Below are 10,979 nucleotides of genomic sequence, written 5' to 3'. Positions count from 1 at the left end.
CTCCTCGTCGTTGCTATGCAGCCCCTTGTCTCTAGTTTCGGCATTGAGCTGCTTGAACACCCAACAATCCCTGTTGGTGTGATTGGCTGGCTTTTCGGGGGTGCCATGTATCTGGCACAAGCGGTCGAGTATTCGGTCCAAACTGGACAGGCCCTGAATATTTCTTTTGAATGGCTTTTTCCGCTGACCGGATTTGTAGCCTCTGAATCCGGCATTGACTGCTGTATCCTCGTTGCTGTCGCTGTTAATGCGGCGCTTTTGCTTATTCCGACGCGACCCGCCACTTTTGTCCTTGGTGTCCGAATTACCAAGGTTCTTGCACTACTAGAAAAAGGGCTATAGATGGGATTGACACTAATGGCGCACCAGACAAGCGGTGTGCCATTAGTATATACTAATGGCGCACCACCTTCTGATACGCCATTAAAGTTGAAACTACTAATGACGCACCTGGCCCAAGGTGCGCCATTAGTATCAATTTTTTTTTGACCTAGTGCGCCTATCCAAACATACTAATGGCGCATCCAGACAAAGTGCGCCATTACTAGTTGTAACTAGTAATGGCGCACCTGTCGGAAAGTGCGGCACTAATGTTGTTTTTTTATTATATTTTTTATTCCTTTTTTTTGCAAAACTACTAATGGCGCACTGTTCCACCGTGCGCCATTACTAGTTTAAACTAGTAATGGCGCACTGTGGAACAGTGCGCCATTAGTACTTTTTTTTTGCAAAACTACTAATGGCGCACCACCAGAAGGTGCGCCATTAGTAACCTGGATTACTAATGGCGCATTTAGAGTTGGTGCGCCATTAGTAAGTGGGCAGCAACAAGATATTTTGGACAGCCTCTCCTAGCCACACTCACTTTCTCCCCACTTCATTCTCTCCACCTCCTCCTTGTCTCGGGTGCCTCCTCTTTTTCACCTCATTTCCACCATAGATTCATTCAAATTAAGTGGTTAAATTACCTTGTTTTGATAGGTAAGTAAGGGGGGAAGCTATATTTATGTTGTTCTCCCTACAACAATGTGCACATGCACTTTTTATGGCCTAGCTAGATCTATGTATGTTCGTGGTGTTGCATATGTTTGTGGTGTTGCATATGTGTTTGTGTTTGGAGGTGTACCGGTATTTGAAATGCGATAGTTGCCAATATTTTGCCGGAATGTTGATTCATTTCCGTTTCGGCGAGAATTTTGGCATTAAGCATTCTTTTTGGTCCTATTTTTAGGGAAAGTCATGCCAAATTTTTTCTTGGTTCTAAAATATCGTTTTGCTCTACCCCGCAAGCGACCATGGTCCGCACGATGACCGAAGGCATCGTGAATAGGTTTTTGAGGTCCGCGAAGGCCGAGATGCTTCAAAAGAACGAGATGGAGATAAGATGTCCGTGTCGAAGATGCAAGCTGAAGAGCCTTATTGCGGACCCGGATTCCGGGCAGGTGCGGGACCACCTGCTCTTGCGTGGTTTCATGGATGGCTATCGGTGGCAAGGTGATGAAGATGACTACGAAGTCGTCCATGGGGGCCGGGCAAGAAATGAGGAAGGGCAGCAAGACAACCACCGCGGCTTGGGCGGACGAGAAGACGAAGAATCCCCAGGAGATGATCACGACGATGATGAAGTACACAGTCATCATGTAGAAGATGCAGGACATGATGATGAGGAAGATGCCAGAGCAGACGACGGGCATGATCATGAAGATGATGATGCCGGCGGAGCAGACGACGCTGGACCATCGATGGGCTGGGTGCAGGACCCTCATATTCAAGAGCTGCTTCTCAAGCAGACGGATAACGCAAGAGCTGCCGCCCGAGAGAAAGCCAAGATGGATCAACTTGAGTTAGACACGGTTACTCCATTGTATGAAGGATGCAGGCCTGAGAATACCCGCCTGAAAGTAACGCTCATGGCTCTGGAGATGAAGGTAAAACACAAAATGACCGACGCATGCTTCGACGAGAACATGTCATTCTGGCACAAACGTCTTCCCAAGGGGAACAAGTGCCCGACCAGTTTGGAGGAGGCGAAGAAAATCGTGTGTCCTCTAGATTTACTGCACGTGAAATACCATGTGTGCATGAACAATTGCATCATTTATTGGGACGAGCACGCGGAGTCTACCATATGTATGGTGTGCGGCGTCACTCGATACAAGAAGAGGAAGAAAGCTCCTCGAAAAGTGGTGTGGTACTTTCCGATCACTCCTCGTCTGCAGCGGTATTTCACGGACCCTAAGGTAGCAAAGCTCCTGCGTTGGCACGCGCATAGGGAGGAGAAGAAGCGAGAAGATGACGCAAATGATCCGGAGATAGATAAAAAGAAAAGATGCTGAGTCACCCTAAGGATGCGAGCCAGTGGCAAGCATTGAACGTCGAATACCCAGAATTTGGGAAGGATCCAAGGAACATCGTGCTGGGCGCGAGCACCAATGGAGTCAATCCGTTTTGCAGCCAGAGAAGCACACATAGCACCTGGCCTGTGTTTGTGTGGATGTACAACCTTCCCCCTGGTTGTGCATGAAGAGGAAGTACATTCACATGAGTATGCTAATTGAAGGGCCGAAACAACCAGGGAACGACATCAATCTGTATCTGGGGATGCTGAAGGAGGAGCTAGACACACTATGGAAAATGCCAGCCAATACATGGGACGCCGCAGAGAAAGAATATTTCCCTATGAGAGCCGCACTGCATCGTAGTCCACGGATTTTCTGGATGCGTAAGGTGCATGGATGACACAACGTATCTGCCGCCGACCCCCCGCACCCTCGATTCCCCTACTCAACCGCCGCCGCCGACCCCCGCACCCCTCCCCTACTCAACCGCCGCCGCCGACCCCCCGCACCCTCCCCCGCTCCACCGGCATTACTGTTTGATGATATTTTTTAAAAAATTATTACTGTCTTATAAAAAAAATATTACTATTATGATTTAAACAAGTTTGAACATATTTAAACACAAATAAGTATCAAACAGCATTTTAAATGCATAAAAAAATTGTGGAGCCTGGGAATCGAACCCAGGACCTCCTGGTGTGAGAACTGGCTGCTGACCAGTCGAGCTAGTAGAGGGACCTTGATGTGGATCAGGTCAGGTGGAAGATAACCTGTTGGCTCGAGCAGAAATCAAAAAAAAATACTAATGGCACACCAGGGTGAGGTGCGCCATTAGTATGGATGTACTTATGGCGCACCGAGGGGTGGTGCGCCATTAGTATTGTGCCGCCCCCATCCATATTTCCTCCCCGGCCCAAACCTATCCCCTCTCTCTCCCTCGCCCTCGCCCTCGATCCCCTTCCCCTCTCCTCTCCTGACACCGCTGCCCCGCCGCCTCGACGCCGCCTCGACGCCTCGACGCCGCCTCGACGCCCCGACGCCGCCTTGATGCCCCGCCTCCCTCCTCCGCTCCTTCTCCTCCCAGGTAACCCCCGCTTCCCCGCCCCTCTCTCACGTGCCGTTCCTCTGCACGGTCCCGCATTCCCCTGCTCCGCCCCTCAATCTGTGGCCTCATTGGCCGAATTCTGGCATGTACACTATATTGTTTAATGGATTGTGGTTTCTTGCGAGATTACCTGCTCGAATTTGTACCCATTTTCTTGCCGGGTTGATGTCAAATTGGCCCCGGTTTGTGACCTGTGCTGTTGGGTGTAATGACCAGGGGAGGCTGAGGAGGTCCAAGAACGGCCGCTCGTCGCGGCTGGTGGTGCGCGCGGACGCCAAGGAAATCGCCTTCGACCAGAAGTCCCGCGCCGCACTCCAGGCCGGCGTCGAGAAGGTCGCCAACGCCGTCGGCGTCACCCTCGGCCCGCGAGGTGATGCTCACCAGTAGGTTTTCTCTGTTACCACTGTGGTGCCCCCTAGGTCCATGATAAGGTTGTCAAAAATTCTGGTGTTGAATTGCAGTTTTTTGTCATGCAAGCTCTAATCTTTGGATGTTTTATAGGGAGGAACGTAGTGCTGGATGAGTATGGCAACCCCGAAGATGTAAACATGGAGATAGATAACCTTGGACACAAGCTTGGAGTTTCCTCCACTTAAATATGCATGCATAATTTGTGAGTTCTAGGACCTTACTCTTTATCTGAATTTTAATTGGTGATGTCAGTAGTTGAAGCCAAGCTTCAGCTTACTCAAATGGTAGGGAGGTCATAGTGTTCCTTTACAAGCATAGTAGAGCATAGTATGGATTCTAATGTTCAACTCTGACTAAACAGGTTCTGCAAACGGTCTTTTACTGCACTTGACTGAAGAAGTAGGTGTATGCTATATCCTGCACTTGAGGTGAGTTGTGTTCTCAGGTTTACATTGCAATGGGCACTCTTCTTGTAAACACAAATTCAGATTTATATACTATATGCTGGCATGACTGTTTTTATTAGGCAGGACAGTGCAGTAGTTGATGTATCTTGGGTTGATTATAAAGTTGCTTGGGTTTAATATTACCCAGCATGATGATGTATCAATGTAGCATTAGCATATGATCCAAGTGCTAGTACTGCTAGTAAATAGCTAATACAGTTAATGAAGAAGAAAAAAAACTGCTGGTACAGTTAATGAAGAAGAAGAAAAAAACTGCTACTACTGCTAGTAAATAGCATCAGACTGAATGTCTTTTATATATGGCCAATACAGTCTGATGGCCAATACAATTATTGAAGAAGAAAAAAAACTGCTAGTACTGCTAGTAAATAGCATCAGACTGAATGTCTTTTATATATGGTACTGCTAGTAAATAGCTTCTTCTATATACTAATTTGCATCAAAGTGTAGAACAAAGCATCAGACTGAATAACTAACAGTGGGTAATTAACCTAACTATTCATTTTTCCATAGGTTAATATTAAAATGTCCATTGTATATATATTTGAAAATGATTGCTGCTAGATGTTAATTTGGTGGTACTAGCTAGAATTTGGCACTGAAAAGCAAAAGCAAAAGCTAATTAACTGCTGGGTAATAGCACTGGTACTAGGTAGCTAAAATATGTGTTCTGAAACACTGAGAGCAGAAACACTTACTACATACATATGCTCAAGAAACACTTACTAACCAGAAAAGGTTTTGACTTGAAATGTTAATAGCACAGAGAGCACCACAAGTTAAACACCTCAATCTGTTAGTATTTGTCTGCATTTTCTCACATTCTTCTTGTATCTGATCCAGTATTGCTTGTAGTGGTTTGTCCAAAATGTTGAATGATACTGCTTGGAGATGCATATATTGTTTCACCTCTTCACATGCCAATGTATTTTCCATGTTGTGATGGAGGCCTTTTTTGCCTTGTCCACCCGAGAGGCCCTTGAGTTTGCTGGAATGTCGATTAACTTCCGTTCCGGCAAATTCGGGTACTCCATATGTCCTATTTTCAGCAAAGGTCATGCTAAAATTTTCCGTGAATTTTAGCATGACTTTGCTAAAAATAGGACATATGGGGTACTTGTGACTAATGCATGGCCCGGGGTATCTTAGTAGTTAATTAAGTAGGATCAAGTGCCCCTTTATTCTAGCTGCATTAAACCATAGGCGGCAATAGAGCCAAGTGATTAGGCCCAACTTAGAATTCTCCTTCCCAGCTTAGCTTTTAGGATGCCCCGGTGTCGACAAACCATTAATTATACAACCTTGGCTTTTAGGGTGCCTCGGTGTCGATAAAAACCGAAATGATGAAAGCTTAGGCTTTTAGGGTGCCTCGGCATCGAAAAACCCTCAATGATAAAAGCTTAGCTTTTAGGATGCCTCGGTGTCGACAAACCCTAAATGATGAGACCATGATCTTGTTCCTTGACAATAACCAACTTTTTGACCAAACTTTGTTCCTATTTAGAGAGAAACATGGCCAACAACGATGAGGCCAGGGGTTCGGGCGGCAAGGCATTCTGGGACCTGTCCCAGGAGATGGAGGAACAACCTCACTTGTATGAGGACGCCGCCTTCCCCACCGATCCTGAGACCACTGATGGTGCCACCGAGGATGACCCCACTGATGCCACCACTGATGGTGCCGCCGAGGATGCCACCACTGATGATGGCGGCGCACGCACAGATGGCAGCCAACCGAAGAGGCAACGGAAGGACCGGCGCCCAACCGTGCTCCGCACCCTCAAGGAGGAAGTTACTGAAGTGGACTCCGACGGGAATCCAACGGCGCCCGAACGAATAGTCAAGGGGTATTCGTTTCAGCTCGGGTGCATTCTCCGGAGCACCATCTCGATCAACACCGAGAACCTGAGGCATCCTGACCGAGGGAATTGTTGCGCAACTTCCTCTTCACGAAGCTGCACGAACGATACAAGTTCCCCGCTGAATTTGAAAACACAAGACTCAAAGGGAATAAAGTGAACAATGCTGCCCTCACGAAGATGAGCAAGGCCCTGTCTACTTGGAAAAGCAATGTGAAGAGAACGATCGAGAAAGGTGAGAGTTATGAGAAGATCAAGGAGAAAAATCCTTCGATCACCTAAGATGACTACAACAACTTCAAGATCAATTGCTCGAGCACCACAAACTCCGAATCAAGTAAGTGGGGGAAAGAAATGCGGGAGCTGAACTTAGGGGAACACACACTCGGTCCCGGTGGTTACAGAGTGGCGGAGCCTATATGGGACAAGGAGGAGGCGGACCGTGCCGAGCAAGGCCTACCGCCCCTCTTTGATAAATACGGTGACAAGCAGACCAGGAACTTTGTCAGGGCCCGGTACAAGAAGGACCCGAAAACAAAGGAGCTTACCATGGATCCGAAGACCAGGGCGCTTGAGCTTGTTCTGGTAAGGAATACACCCCCGCGTAATTAGCTCCATATGGTTGCATTCTAATTAATGAAGCCAAATTTCTAAATGGTTCACATTCCTTCCGTAGGCGACTGAAAGCAGTAGCGCGGGGTCGACTAAGAGCCACTAGTAGAAAAGGGGGCTATGGTTCAGGCCGGGGCAGCCCATTAGTCCCGGTTCAGTCTAGAACCGGGACCAATGGGGGCATTGGTCCCGGTTCATGAGCCCAGGGGGCCGGCCGGGCCACGTGGGCCATTGGTCCCGGTTCGTATGGACCTTTTGGTCCCGGTTGGTGGGACGAACCGGGACCAAAGGGCCTGGCTCCTGGCCCACCACCATTGGTCCCGGTTGATGGCCTGAACCAGGACCATGCCCTTTAGTCCCGGTTCATGCCACGAACCAGGACCAATGAGGTGCCTATATATACCCTCGCCCGCGAGCAGAGCACTCCAGTGCTCTGTTTTCCTGGGCCGGCAAGGGGAGGTGTTTGTGGTGCTCTAGCTCACCTCCTATGCACATGAGGTGTTCGATGAAATGCCCGAGCCACACTAGTTAAGCTTTCTCCTCTCGAAGCTCGACCTCAAAGCTAGATTTTCCTCGAGATTTGTCTAGATTTAGCGGTCCGTCACGCCCCACCCCCGTCTTCACCGCCGTCGATCACCCGGGCCGATCTCATCACCGACACCACCGTGGTGAGCCTCTTGTTCTTATCTTGTTTTTGATAGGAAAAATATTGTTACTTGTATGTTTAGATAGATACTTGTATCATTTTCTTACTTTTATTATTGCTGAAGGAAATATGCCCTAGAGGCAATAATAAAGTTATTATTTATTTCCTTATTTCATGATAAATGTTTATTATTCATGCTAGAATTGTATTAACCGAGAACATAATACATGTGTGAATACATAGACAAACAGAGTGTCACTAGTATGCCTCTACTTGACTAGCTCGTTAATCAAAGATGGTTATGTTTCCTAACCATGGACAAAGAGTTGTTATTTGATTAACGGGATCACATCATTAGATGAATGATCTGATTGACATGACCCATTCCATTAGCTTAGCACCCAATCGTTTAATATGTTGCTATTGCTTTCTTCATGACTTATACATGTTCCTATGACTATGAGATTATGCAACTCCCGTTTGCCGGAGGAACACTTTGTGTGCTACGAAACATCACAACGTAACTGGGTGATTATAAAGGAGCTCTACAGGTGTCTCCAAAGGTACATGTTGGGTTGGCGTATTTCGAGATTAGGATTTGTCACTCCGATTGTCGGAGAGGTATCTCTGGGCCCTCTCGGTAATGCACATCACTTAAGCCTTGCAAGCATTGCAACTAATGAGTTAGTTGCGGGATGATGTATTACAGGACGAGTAAAGAGACTTGCCGGTAACGAGATTGAACTAGGTATTGGATACCGATGATCAAATCTCGGGCAAGTAACATACCGATGACAAAGGGAACAACGTATGTTGTTATGCGGTCTGACCGATAAAGATCTTCGTAGAATATGTAGGAGCCAATATGGGCATCCAGATCCCGCTATTGGTTATTGACCGGAGACATGTCTCGGTCATGTCTACATCGTTCTCGAACCCATAGGGTTCGCATGCTTAAGGTTTCGATGACAGTTATATTATGAGTTTATGAGTTTTGATGTACCGAAAGAGTTCGGAGTCCCGGATGAGATCGGGGACATGACGAGGAGTCTCGAAATGGTCGAGACGTAAAGATCGATATATTGGGCGACTATATTCGGACATCGGAAAGGTTCTGAGTGATTCGGGTATTTTTCGGAGTACCGGGTAGTTACGGGAGAAGCAATGGGCCTTGATGGGCTTTAGTGGGAAGAGGAGAAAGGGCCAAGGGGCTGCTGCGCCCCCTCCCCTCTAGTCCGAATTGGACTAGGGAAAAGGGGGCCGGCCACCTTTCCTTCTCCTCCACTTCCTTCTCCCTTCCTCCCCTCTTGGTGGACTCCTACTAGGACTTGGAGTCCTAGTAGGACTCCACATACTGGCCGCACCAATTGCCTTGGCCGGCCTCCTCCTCCTCCATCCTTTATATACTGTGGCAAGGGGCACCCCATGAACACAAGTTGATCTTCGTGATCGTTCCTTAGCCGTGTGCGGTGCACCCTTACACCATAGTCCACCTCGATCATATTGTAGAGGTGCTTAGGCGAAGCCCTGCGATGGTAGAACATCAAGATTGTCACCACGCCGTCATGCTGACGGAACTCCTCCCCGACGCTTTGCTAGATCGAAGCCCGGGGATCGTCATCGAGCTGAACATGTGCTAGGACTCGGAGGTGCCGTAGTTTCGGTGCTTGGTCGGTCGGGCCGTGGAGACGTATGACTACATCAACCAAACGCTTCCGTTGTCGATCTGCAAGGGTACGTAGATCACACTCTCCCCTCTCGTTGCTATGCATCACCATGATCTTGCGTGTGCGTAGGAATTTTTTTGAAATTACTACGAAACCCAACAGTGGCATCCGAGCCTAGGTTTTATGTGTTGATGTTATATGCACGAGTAGAACACAAGTGAGTTGTGGGCGATATAATCATACTGCTTACCTGCATGTCATACTTTGGTTCGGCGGTATTGTTGGATGAAGCGGCCCGGACTGACATTACGCGTACGCTTACGCGAGACCGGTTCTCCCGACGTGCTTTGCACATAGGTGGCTTGCGGGTGACAGTTTCTCCAACTTTAGTTGAACTGAGTGTGACTACGCCCGGTCCTTGCGAAGGTTAAAACAGCACCAACTTGACAAACTATCGTTGTGGTTTTGATGCGTAGGTAAGATTGGTTCTTGCTTAAGCCCGTAGCAGCCACGTAAAACTTGCAACAACAAAGTAGAGGACGTCTAACTTGTTTTTGCAGGGCATGTTGTGATGTGATATGGTCAAGACATGATGCTAAATTTTATTGTATGAGATGATCATGTTTTGTAACCGAGTTATCAGCAACTGGCAGGAGCCATATGGTTGTCGCTTTATTGTATGCAATGCATTCGCGTTGTAATGCTTTACTTTATCACTAAGCGGCAGCGATAGTCGTGGAAGCATAAGATTGGCGAGACGACAACGATGCTACGATGGAGATCAAGGTGTCGCGCCGGTGACGATGGTGATCATGACGGTGCTTCGGAGATGGAGATCACAAGCACAAGATGATGATGGCCATATCATATCACTTATATTGATTGCATGTGATGTTTATCTTTTATACATCTTATCTTGCTTTGATTGACGGTAGCATTATAAGATGATCTCTCACTAAATTATCAAGAAGTGTTCTCCCTGAGTATGCACCGTTGCGAAAGTTCTTCGTGCTGAGACACCACGTGATGATCGGGTGTGATAGGCTCTACGTTCAAATACAACGGGTGCAAAACAGTTGCACACGCGGAATACTCAGGTTATACTTGACGAGCCAAGCATATGCAGATATGGCCTCGGAACACAGAGACCGAAAGGTCGAGCGTGAATCATATAGTAGATATGATCAACATAGTGATGTTCACCAATGAAACTACTCCATCTCACGTGATGATCGGACATGGTTTAGTTGATTTGGATCACGTGATCACTTGGAGGATTAGAGGGATGTCTATCTAAGTGGGAGTTCTTAAGTAATATGATTAATTGAACTTCAATTTATCAAGAACTTAGCCCTAGTAGTATTTTGCAAATTATGTTGTAGATCAATAGCTCGTGTTGTTGCTTCCCTGTGTTTATTTTGATATGTTCCTAGAGAAAATTGTGTTGAAAGATGTTAGTAGCAATGATGCGGATTGGATCCGTGATCTGAGGTTTATCCTCATTGCTGCACAGAAGAATTATGTCCTTGATGCACCGCTAGGTGACAGACCTATTGCAGGAGCAGATGCAGACGTTATAAACGTTTGGCTAGCTCAATATGATGACTACTTAATAGTTTAGTGCACCATGCTTAACGGCTTAGAATCGGGACTTCAAAGACGTTTTGAACGTCATGGACCATATGAGATGTTCCAGGAGTTGAAGTTAATATTTCAAGCAAATACCCGAGTTGAGAGATATGAAGTCTCCAACAAGTTCTATAGCTAAAAGATGGAGGAGAATCGCTCAACTAGTGAGCATGTGCTCAGATTGTCTGGGTACTACAATCGCTTGAATCAAGTGGGAGTTAATCTTCCAGATAAGATAGTGATT

General features: G+C 47.0%; 1 long non-coding RNA gene across 1 annotated transcript; it reads left to right on the top strand.

Annotated features, from left to right (window-relative positions):
* Positions 1 to 3,388: 3,388 nt before the first annotated feature.
* LOC123184620 (uncharacterized) lies at positions 3,389 to 3,986 on the top strand. The gene is made up of 3 exons (XR_006493001.1): positions 3,389 to 3,423; positions 3,661 to 3,814; positions 3,946 to 3,986. It is a non-coding gene; the product is annotated as an uncharacterized lncRNA (long non-coding RNA).
* The last annotated feature ends 6,993 nt before the right edge of the window (positions 3,987 to 10,979 follow it).

This window comes from Triticum aestivum, chromosome 2A (genome assembly GCF_018294505.1).
Source record: "Triticum aestivum cultivar Chinese Spring chromosome 2A, IWGSC CS RefSeq v2.1, whole genome shotgun sequence".
Taxonomy (NCBI): domain Eukaryota; kingdom Viridiplantae; phylum Streptophyta; class Magnoliopsida; order Poales; family Poaceae; genus Triticum; species Triticum aestivum.
The sequence above is the reverse complement of the archived record's forward strand: the minus strand, read 5'-3'. Positions and strand labels throughout refer to the sequence as shown.